Source organism: Pelodiscus sinensis, chromosome 14 (assembly GCF_052426305.1).
Source record: "Pelodiscus sinensis isolate ZL-2025 chromosome 14, ASM5242630v1, whole genome shotgun sequence".
In the NCBI taxonomy this organism is placed as follows: Eukaryota; Metazoa; Chordata; order Testudines; family Trionychidae; genus Pelodiscus; species Pelodiscus sinensis.
Window position 1 is genome coordinate 15,862,627 of NC_143065.1, and position 11,896 is coordinate 15,874,522.

Genomic DNA, 11,896 nt, shown 5'->3' on the forward strand with positions numbered 1-11,896 from the left:
CTGGGCAATCCCCAGCTCCTGGGCTCTACTAGGGAGCCTCTCACTGACCCTGACTCCACGTGGCATTTCAAAATAGCAGTGCAGTATGGAGCCCGGTGTTAGCGGGGGACTCTGAGTCCCTCGTTGACCCCAGGCTCTATGCTGCACTGCCGCTTTGAAATACACAAGAGCCCCTGCTGGGGACTCTTGTGCATTTCAAAGCTGGCACGTTGCGTGCATCCCAAAGTCAGCAGGATTTCCTACTGGCCCCGGGGTGCAAGCGGAGTTCCGCATTCCTCCTTTGAAATGTACAAGAGCCCTAAAAGGGCCTCTTGTACATTTCAAAGAAGGAATGTGGAAATGTCTATTGACTAATTGAGTAGTCTATGGAAATTCCATCGACTACTTGACTGGTCAATTAACCATTGTTTAACATCCTTACCACCAGCTATGGGCAAGAACAAAGCTGATGTGGGGCTGATACCCAAGATCATGAGCTGGCAGCAGACCCCTGTAAACGAGTTCGTCCCTCAGAGTCCACTATGAACTAATCCTATCACAGAGCGTTAAGCCTGAGCAGTCACCATCAAGGCCGGCGGCCCTTTTATTACGCACGTTCGCGCTTACACCCGAGCCGGATCTGGTGGTCGGCGGAGTAGGGGGGTTCGGGCCCGCCCCCTCTCCGAACCCCGGCCCAGGGCCCTAAAGGCAGGGACCCACGGTCCCTCCCTAGCGGATGGGGGAACGCCCCAAAACACACCCGCTCACGGGCTCCACGACCCCGCCCTGGGCCGCTTCCTACTCCACCAGGCCTCCCGGCCCGTTTCCCTTGACCTCTCTTGCCTCACCTCTCCCTCCTTCTCTCCTCTTCCAGCTCCGTCCACCGCGCTCCCCTGCACCATGCCAGCCCCGGGTTTAAATCCCCCGCCGGCTCCGTTCCCCCTCCGCGTCACTTCCCCTGCGACGCCTCCCAGCCACCCTTCCCCCGTGACGTCATCCCCCTGCGCCTCCCCGGCCCCTCCCTCTTGGGCCCTGCTGGTCGGCGCCTTCTGCCTCCTGACGCTCCCCGCGCCGGCTGCCAGCGCGTTCCTGCAGCCCGCCGCGGCGGGCTGGGCCGTGCTCTCCACCCCCCGGTGTGTCCGCCCGGCGCCTCCCGGCGTGCTCTCAGTGCGGGGCGCGAGTGCCCCGTCACAACCCCCCAGTATGCAGAGCCAGCAGCAGTGGCAGCTGGCGTGTGGTGTGGCAGCAAAACCCCAAGTATGAGAGTGGAAGCCAGGAGCCTGGGGGTGCTGCAACAACCCCGAGCCCCTAGTTCTCACATCTATGAATTGAGTACCACATAGCAGAGTTTTTATCATGTAGCACTCATTGAAATCAGCTTCAGTCTTTCCTGAGATTTTCTTGAGACTCTCCCACTGTGACTGCACCAGGGCAGCGCCATTGACCTGAGCAACAGCTGAGGGTAGCAGGGTTGATAAAAACACTTGGGGATGATCTGCAGCTCATCTCACTGTGCTCACTGTCTAAACGTACAGTGCTGCAGTGACACTTCTGTACCAATGCAGCAGAGCTGCTGCACATGTCTGATGCAGACGTGCAATGCCGACAGGAGAGACACTAGCTCGTTGGCATAAAAAACCCACCTGCAAGCAGCAGAAGCCATCTCACTGACAGAGCACTGTGACAATGCCCGCTTATGTCAGGAGTAACTGATGTTGCTCAGGAACATGGAATATTCACACTCCTGAGTGACAAAAGTTTTGCTGACACAACTGTGGTGTAGCGATGGAAATATTGGTCAAAATGCCAGCAACCAAGATATGCCAGCTTATCAACCAATGCGAGTACGGGTGGTACAGGAACAATGGGAGGTTTTCAGAAAACTAATGTTGTCGACTCAGCCTTAGCGGGACTGTATGAATCCTACACTTGGCAAACCTACACTAGACCCCTAATATCTATCTGCCCAAGAAGCTGATTATAGAGAAATAACACAGAACTGGTGATGTAGGCACCTAGATGCAATGGGGTGGGTTAAGGATGGAATGGAAGGATTAACTGCAAATAATCCTTCTTACAGGGATTCTGAGGCAACTCGTTAAATGTTATTTTGATATATTAATTTGGAGTGAAATTCATGCACACAAAGATAGTCTGCCCAGATCTGTGCATTGCTTTTATCCTGTTTAAGCCCTCCCAAAAGCCCCTTCTGATATTTTTCTTTTCATTCCATGTTCATCTGAAACTATCTCCCTGAAAGTGCCTAGAAACCCATTAGAACATAATGACTTATTGACTCCACTGAGCTGGCTTTTTGTGTTAATGTGGCAAGCTAGGTTTGTGTGGGTGGTTCTTTATTCTAATCACAGTTCTTGTTCGTTTTTACTTATAGAACAAGAGCGGGACTTAAATGGGAGACATGATACACGTAAATCCTCCCTGAGCCATTATGTTACATTTTATCCTACCACTAAGGTATCTTGGATTGATACTTAGGAACTGATTCTGCACTACACAAATAGGGCAAATTTTATTTCTTGGCAAGAGGATAAAAGCCCAGTTCACTGAAACAAGTGCTCTATAGAAGACATGTATATAGATAGCAGTAATAATATAATGGATAACATCTGTTATATATTTGAGAGAGTTTGTCTGTCTGTTTATTCAAGGATTCCTCCTAAACGTTCAAAGCTAGGACCACTGAATTTGGTATACAGCTTCCTCTTCGCCTAACTTACAGCAACGTAAGGGCTTGGTTGTGCCAGGAAAATAGGACGTGCCTCAAATAGGGTTGTTTCTCATGAGAGACAGCAAAATAAATGTGAGCACGTACAAAGGTGTGAGAGGAATCTGGCATAGGTTGAAATTATGCAACAATATCCGCTACATGCCATTGGCCTGAAGAGGGAGCATGGTGTGGCACCTAAGACAAGATACTCTGGTCTTCCCAAACATGTTCTTCATCGGCAACATGAAATAGAATAAGGAATGACCTTCAGCTGATGTAAATGGGTTGATGTGACTTTAAGCGACACTGCAGTCAGCGAAACAACATTGATTTACACCATCTGAGGCTCTTTCCCCAGGGCTTCCCATTGAGTTCTAACACCTGCTTAAATGCTTTCCTGAATCGGACCTTTTATATTTTCTAAATTTATTTGTAGCTTATCAAAGGGATGTGTTTTAAGTAGTGGCCAAAAGCTGTTTAGCAGTAGGTATCTAATTTTTACATTCTTTGAGTACAGTAAGTTTTAAGGGCCAGATCCCCACTGGCTTTGTTGAAGTCTGATTTAAATCAGATGAGACTCTGATCCTGTTTCTATAAACATTGATTCACAATTTCATCCATAACCACCTTTTAACTACTACATGTGTGTGCAGCCTGTATGTGAGGTTTTCATGGGTTTACAGGGATTAATAAAGGTATATATGTCACAAGTACATGCATACCTATAATTTATACATCCTATTGTATGCCTATTGTATCCCACTATGTTCCAAATAAGAGAGAGGTGTGACTAATTCAGACTGTACCTCCCTAAACTGGGATTCTCTAATCTATCAACATCCGTGGTCTGACAGGACCATGGACATTCATGGCCCAGAGAGCCTGAGGCAGGGAGGACAGCAGTGAGCCAAGATCCAGGCAGGGAGCTCAGGCCACATGGAGAGCCACATGGAAGGGGCCTCAGGCAGGGCAGCCATGAGTCCCACAGCATGGGGCTCAGGTGGCACAGGGAGACCTGCGGCATGGCCAGGAGCCTCATGGCAGGGGGCTCAGGTGGCATGGGAGCCCCACAGCAAGGGGGTTCAGCAATGCAGCTGGGAGTCCTGGGACAGAGGGCTCTGGGTGCACGGCTGGGAACCCTGGGGCTGAGGGGTCCAGCCAGGGCTTGCAGCTGAGCCAGATGAAGAAGGCGACTGGGGCCTGAAGCGGAGCCAGCCGGGGGATGGGAGGCCAGTGACAAGGGACCTCCCCTGGTTTGGTAAATTCCCTTGTTCAGAACCAGTCAGGTCCCGAGGGTGTGGGACCATGGAAGTCCAACCTACATTGACTTAAGTGCTTAAATAGGTTTTAGGCTCCCCATTTTTAAAATCTTGATCTGTCGATGCATATCTTAACATAATCTTCATTCTGGCAATGCTATGGACACCTTCATGATACTGTGTCTAATTGCTGTGTGATATAGGAACATGCCTCATCTTCAGTAGCCTGCACAGTTCTCCTACTGTCTTACTCCCTCTGCTCAAAAGAATAATGAAAGTAAATTTCTAAGAAGCTCATCAAATTATTTGTTAAACTTTCATTATAATCCTGATGTACGTCTTATAAAACAACGGCAATAACTCTTGAACTGAGAGGCAATTAAAGTTATGCAATGGGATAATGAATAGGGGACTGCAAGTGGGGTTGGACTCGCTGCTGCAGCACCTCCTGCTGGTCACAATGGGGAATTAGTTCTGACCATTCAGCTGCTTTCTGACCGATGTCTTGCCCGTTATCGCTCTGCTGTCCCACGTGATTCCCTGGGCCATAGTGTCCTCTTCAGGACACCACCCTCCAGAAGTGCCCACCACTCCATTATCACCCTCTTCTGGTGACAGTCCTCAGTCTCACACCTGCCACTGTGGCCAACTGCAGCTAAGGTCTAGCCCTTCACCTCAGGGCAAGCCACAGTCTATAAAGTCCATACTCTGTGGTGGCTAGATATAGTGTAAGCGGAAAGGGGGACTCAGGCCCACCCATTACTCTGGGTCCCGACCCAGGGACCCTCTGGCCTCAGCCTTGTCCTGCCTTCTTCTCTCTCCCTTTACTGCTCACGCTCCCTGGGCCACTTCACTGAGACCTTCGCACCCTCATGGCCCCTTGTGTCATGGCCTACAGTCTGGTCGGTATCAGTCTGGAACTTATCTCTTTCAGCTCCCCTGACCCTGCCCAGCACTGCTCCACCTAAGGTGCATCTCCCAGGGAACCAGTCCTGCACCCTCCCTGGTCAGGACCCAACTGCCCACTGCTTTGCTGAGCAGCACTTTTACAGGGCTTCCCCAGCAAGCTACCCTCTGATTGGCTCCCTTTGAGCCTTTTCCTGATTGAATAGGCCTCCACCAGCTGATTTCACCTCTCCCGGCCAGAGTGGGGCAGCTGCCTCTCTACAGGGGCAGTAAATTCATAGATTTCAAAGTTGAAAAAAAAGAAGTTGTTTGTATATTGGAGAGTAAACATTGCATTATTCATAGGGAGGTTAATAGTGTATTCTCATTTCTGGAAAGTTTGCATTTGATTACTCTTTTCTTCAACACCATGCCATAAAGGAAATGGGATTTTTAACAATGTTTTATGACATTTGCTGCAGTTAAAATCTCATTTTCCCTCATTTTCCACTTTAAAAAAAGACCCCAACCCTAGCCCAAGCAATGAATTAATCCACAAATGTACGAAATTTATCTTGAGATTTTAACACAAAATATTTGTTTTTGTCTTTGGTCTGTAATTAGGTTAATAAAACTTGTTAACTATTTCTCTAAGTAGCTTCTTCCCCTTTTTTAAGGTGTCCTTAACTCTAGGCAACATGAGAAGAATAACAGACATCTGTAAAAAGGAGCTCCAAAGTAGCACAAGCTGAACCTGTCTAGTCCAGCATAGAAGTGGGCTAGGAGTTTCTCCACTGGACCAATATAGACTGAAGTACCTGCACTGGTAGGAACCCTTGCTGTAAATGTTCTGCATTGGTTTACTCATTGTATATCAGTGGAAAGCACGTATACTGAGGGATTTGCCCCCTGACTGCATCATTAATGTATGGTGCAGAAAAACTCCAAGTAGACCAACCCATAGTCTGGAGATATATGGAAGGAGATTCAAATATTTATTCCCTGTGGCCTCAACTCAGAAGGGAGTGTAAAGATCCTTGAGCTTAAGGAATACAATACATTCTCCACTCTACAGTTAGTCACCTCTGCTGGCATGGTACAAAATAGGAGCTGGGACTCTGACCAGGCCCTCTTCTGCCCCATTTGGGGTGGCAAGCCCTGCTAACAGCATTAGCCCAGCATGCACCTTGCATTCTGAGGAGTAGGGGTGCAAACAGTCTCATTGAACCCTCCCCACCTTTTACACCCATAAAGCCAACACCCCTATTTTTCAACACGCAGTAGTAGATCAATCAGATAATGGTGATTGTAATTGAATATTCTGCAATGCGTTAACATTATGACATTTGGTGGAATCGAACTGAAGGCTGCTTAAGTGTAAAACCTGTATGAAAAAAAGGACTGCTGAATTTCAGGCCTTTTCAGAACTAGAATCTGTTGAAACCTTGATAGGAAAATTGCAGAGCACAACTCTTAAACACTTAAATTGAGCAATCTGCCTCTGCAACTTTGAGGGTTTGGTATTCTAGCCAGGCAAGGGATATAAAGTAAGAGCAGGTGTCTAATTTGCCAAAGATCTAGAGTTAAGCTTGTCTATTACAAGTGAAAATTGTTTTCCCTAGAGTGTCCAAGGTGTTCATTTGGAAAATGTATTTGTTTTAAATTTGTTGTTTGGAATGGTCATCAGAAAGGATTAAGGATTCTCTTATGAAATAGAATATTACTTTTGTTGTGTAATAGTCTCGCCTTGTGTTCCGCTTTGATGGCGATGTTATCCTGTTTTTCCCCGCACAGTCATGCATTCAGGTTAGGAAATGAGAGCAAGCCAAAAGTTCTGAGCTAATGTAGCTATTTCTGTGCCTTTTCCTCACATCCTCTGCATTGTGCCAATGGGAAGGGGATGTTGTGAAGACCAGGACTTTAACAAGGTTCAAAAAAGAGCTTGATAAATTCATGGTGGTTAGGTCCATCAATTAGCTATTAGCCAAGATGGCTCCCTCTAGATTGCATCCCTTTTTTGTAAAAGGGATGCAAATTAGACGTATTGCAATTGCTAATGAAGAGGGGATTTAAATCTCCCCCGCTTCATTAGCATAAAAATGGCTGCCGCTTTTTTCGACTCAGAGCTTTGCCGGAAAAAAGTGCCAGTCTAGAAAGGGATCTTTCGGAAAATAAAGCCTTTTCTGAAAGATCCCTTATCCCTTATTTTAAGAGGGATAAGGGAACTTTTGGAAAAGGCTTTATTTTCCGAAAGATCCACGTCTAGACTGGCGCTTTTTTCTGGCAAAGCTCCGTGCTGAAAAAAAGTGGCAGCCATTTTTATGCTAATGAAGTGGAAGAGATTTAAATCCCCACTTCATTAGCAATTGCAATACGTCTAATTTACGAAAAAGGGATGCAATCTAGATGGAGCCATCCTGGCTAATAGCTAATTGATGGACCTAACCACCATGAATTTATCAAGCTCTTTTTTGAACCTTGTTAAATTCCTATAGTAAAGAAATAATCAAGGAGTCAAAACTACACAATTTTTCCCTTTCACTGTTCATCAGCCCACATGCAAAGTTAAAAGGCACATCTCTGCTTATTACTCATATAGCATACAAATACTTTATATAAACAAACACCTGAGTCTTAGGCTCTCTCCCACTCTAATTATTGTTCCAGAGATGGAAGGAAAATGCCTATTATTAATAGGCATCAATTCATTACAAAAACTCATGAAGGGCAGAGACAGATTTATCCTTTTTAGAGGGATTTTGATGTAAGCAGAATGCCTGACGTGAGTATGTGGACTCTGTTGCATTAAATAAGTTGTGTGCTGTGAGCCAGATTCTCTCCTGCCATGAGCCCTGTCTAGTCATCTATACCTGTGCAATTATACAATGCTGCCTTTCTGATCTGATGGGGTCCCCCAACTACTTTGTAACACAAAGCAAAATGGCGAGAGGCAATGGGGAATAATGTCTTCTGCCCCAGCCTTGGGAATAAGAACTACAAAGTGGTTCCTTCAGCCATTTTGATCAGTTCATGTCCCAAACTGAAAATCATGTATTCTTGAATATGAACTCATCCAATCACAGCCCCGGCGAAACTTATTATTAGTGCCTTGTCAGTAGGACTTAAAGATGCAAACTGATCAATGTGTAATTGTCAATGGAAAAAGTCCATCAAATTCTCAAAAAATCAGTCTTGCCTGGGGAACATAATAGAACATTCAGCTATATCTTACAAGAGGGATTTCACTTGCCCTGAAACTTATTAAAGTGAACAATAAGTATTGTTTGAGACCATAGGTAATGTCTTGAAAAATGGTTCCTTTCAGATAGTTTATTCCAGGCTTTTTTTTATCAGGCAGAGTCTTGGGGTTTTAGAAATATTTTGCATCTGTAATTGGGAAATATATGAAAGCTGCTGTCATCTCATGTAACTGAGCTGTAACACTGAGTGTCTGTGAGAGGAGAGCATATTAAAAAAATAGCTAGTTATAAAGCTGGATGAATATGTAAAAACAGTCTTGAAAAGTTATGAAAAAAATAACAATCTCTGTAAAAAACTAAAACAAAAAGCAAAAAAAAGGAACTGCTTAGGCTAGTGTTTATAATGCTACTAAATAATGTATATATCTTTTAATAGTGCCTAGTACCTTTTTAGTACATAGCAGTAACAGAGAGAGGGTTTAAAGATTTATCAGTAAAATACTTAAATTTTCTTTTTACCAGTCAATGTGTATGAATATCTTCCATGAAAGTGTATTATTAGTTCGTTGCCTGGAGTATAGCCCCTTAACTGGTAGGAGAACTCAGTTTGCTAGTCTAAGACAACATCTCCATACAGATCCAAATGTTTGCTTTGTCATTCTAGACAAAATTATATTGCAGTAAGCAACTGTTTCTAGTGTGGCTTTCTTGGTCTTCTGAATTAGATTTACCATTTTTATTGTTCCTTCCTAGTGTGTTCTCCTATATTCAGTAACTCAATGATTGAACTATTTCCTTCATTTGTTTGTAGGATGGTCCTTCACAGCCAGAACACAGTGTGGGGCAGGACACATATGGAGAAAGTGTCACTTCCTAGGTAGGGTCTGGTGGTTTCCAGTCAATGTAAACCCTCTTTGATTATGGAGGCTGCCTTGGTTAATTCCTTCTTTCATAGGCTATGGTTGACTAGCCTGCAAGGGGTCATCTATAAAGGGACAGCAACGGTAAGAGGTGGCCTTCCATGATCCCTTCTACACTTCAGCATGAAAAAATGCCTCTATCATTAAAAAAGTTAGCGTCATAGATTATAAGTAAGCATCTACCAAATTCAGAGCTGTGAACTCATGTCACAGACTATAAAATATGGTTAAAAGTCTGAGGGGTAGCTGTGTTCGTCTGTAACTTTAAAAACAATGAGCAGTCCTGTGGTACCTTAGGGCATGTCTACACTAGAAAATTATTTCAAACTAACTACATTCAAAATAATAACTCCTGAAATAACAAAATCAAAATAACGTGTCCCCACCACAGGGAAGCATCGAAATTAGTCAGAATGATTTTGAAATCGCATATCCACACCGACTGGAGCCTATGTCAGACTTAGAGCCTCTGGAAGCACTCTGGGGAGGGCACCAGGAACGTGGACACTTCCTGTGGCTGTTCGGTCAGGCAAGCAGTGACATGTTCTTTCAGGGGCTGCTCTCTACGACCGTGTCTCACACACCACTCCTCCACTGCCTCCCCCTTGTGGGACACAAAACGGACATGGTTTGTTCTGGTTGCTTTTGCAGACACTACAGCCCTGACACCATGGAGTCTGAACTGCTGCAAAGCAGTGCCAGGCTCACAGGCCTCGCGCTGTGCCTTATGATGCAGTACGTCCAAACTGCCCACATGCTGTTCCAGCAGGACAAAAACCAGCCTGGACCACAGGCCCTGCTCATCCAGCTCCTGGCACTCCTGCTGCTGTGCATGCCCCTCAGTCCCCTGGACACTGCAGAACATGGCTTCTGCTGGCGGGAGATGAGTTCGGACTGGTGGGACTGCATCATCCTATAGCGATGGGACGACTGACCAACAGTGGCTGCAGAACATCCGCAAGCATAAGGTCACCTTCCTAGAACTCTGTGAGTGGCTCGCCCCTACCTACAGGTGACAGAACATCTGATTGGGATCGTCATCCCCGTGCTATCACCATCACCCTATGGAAGCTCGCCACGCCAGACAGCTACCACTCCATAGGGAGCCAGCTTGGCTTGGGGAAATCCACAGTCGGGGCCATGGTCCTGCAAGTAGCCAAGTAGCCATGCTCTTGCAAGACCATGTCCTGCTACAAAGGGTCATCACTCTGGGCAACATGGACACCATCGTGGATAGCTTTGTTGCCGTGAGATTTTGCAACTGTGGGGTGAGGGGGAGCATAAGCATCACTCACATCTCCATCCTAGCCCCTGACCACCGATACTCAGACTACATAAACAGGAAGGAGTACTTCTCTATGGTGCTGCAATCTCTCATGAATCACAGGGGAGGCTTCACCAACATCAGCATCAGGTGGTCGGGAAAGGCGCACGATGCCCGCATCTTCCAAACGATGCATGCGGTACTTTTTTCCCCGATCACACCATCAGAGTCAGGGAGCTGGACATGATCACTGTGATCCTGGGCAACACAGCCTCCCCCTTTCTGCCCTGGCTCACGAAGCCGTACACGGGCAGCCTGGATCCCACTAAGGAGCACTTCAATCCCAGGCTGAGCAGGTGCCACATTGTGGTGCAATGTCCATTCAGCCATTTAAAGAGGAGGTTCAGGAGTCTCCTCACCCATCTGGATCTCAGTGAGTGCAACATCCCCTTTGTGGTGGTGGCCTGCTGTGTGTGCCACAACCTGTGTGAGAGCAAAGGGGAGACTTTTCTGTGAGGGTGGGGGGCTGAGGCCAAATGGCTGGCAGGGAGTACAAGAGGCAGACACCAGAGCCATACAGAGAGCACACCAAGGGGCTGTGCTCATCAGAGAGGCCTTGAGGGAGGGTTTCGGGCAGCCTGGACCCCACCAAGGAGCCTTTCCACAAGGGTCCCCTGCATTCTCTCTGTGTGCCTTTCCCTCCCTTCCCCTGCTCTCACTTCCCATCTCCTCCCCGCCCCCCACCACTGCAGAGCAAATAATAAAGCCTTCTTTTTTTAAACAACAGGGCTGTTTAATGGGGGGACATACAGCAGGGGCGGGACTGGACAAAGAATCTGGAATGGGGGAGAAAGGAGTAGAGAGAGGGACTGGTACCTGGGATGTGGCTGGGACTGACACCTGCCTCTAGTTGGTTGGAAGGCATCGGCAACCCAAGAGGTCCCACAGCCATAGGTTCTAGGGTCTGGGAGGGCTAGGAGTAGAAACCATGGGTGAGGTAGGTGGCTGGTGGCCCGTTCCATACACAAAGCCATGCGCTCTATCACCAAGGTGAGGGAGGAGCCCATGGCCTCCTGCTGGTGCATCAGCTGGTCCCAGGTAGCCTTCCTCTGCTCCTGATCAACAGCCCACTCTTCCTCAAGCCCCCAGACAAGGGAATGGAGGCAAGCCATCTGCTCCTGCATCAGGTGTCACAGGTTCCCTGCTGCCTGCAGATCCTGTGGGTTTGGGTAGATGGTGTGGGAGGTGGGGGACGCGACAAGCTCACAGCAAGTCCAGCTGTGAAGGAAAGTTACAAGGGCAGTTATCCCAGGAGACACTGTGTATGAAACCTTGCCCTAATCTCTGAGCCGACACCAAAGGTCTCGGTTCAGACGATGGTGATGTGTTTTGAGCAAGGCCAGCTGTTGCCTAGAAAGCGGACACTATCCAGTAGATGCACAGACATCTCAGGGGAGCATGGCAACACCCACGGCCTGGGAACAAGCAGGCACTGGAAGGTGCCAGCCAGGCCAGGAGCCTGCGGGGGGAGGCGGGGATGGGGTGGCTCGGTTTCCTACTGTGTCCCACACACACCGGGTCTGACACTGGCAGCATCTCAGAGTGATGGAGAAGGAAGGGAGCTGTTGGTGGAGGTGTGTGTGAGTGGCAGACACGGATTG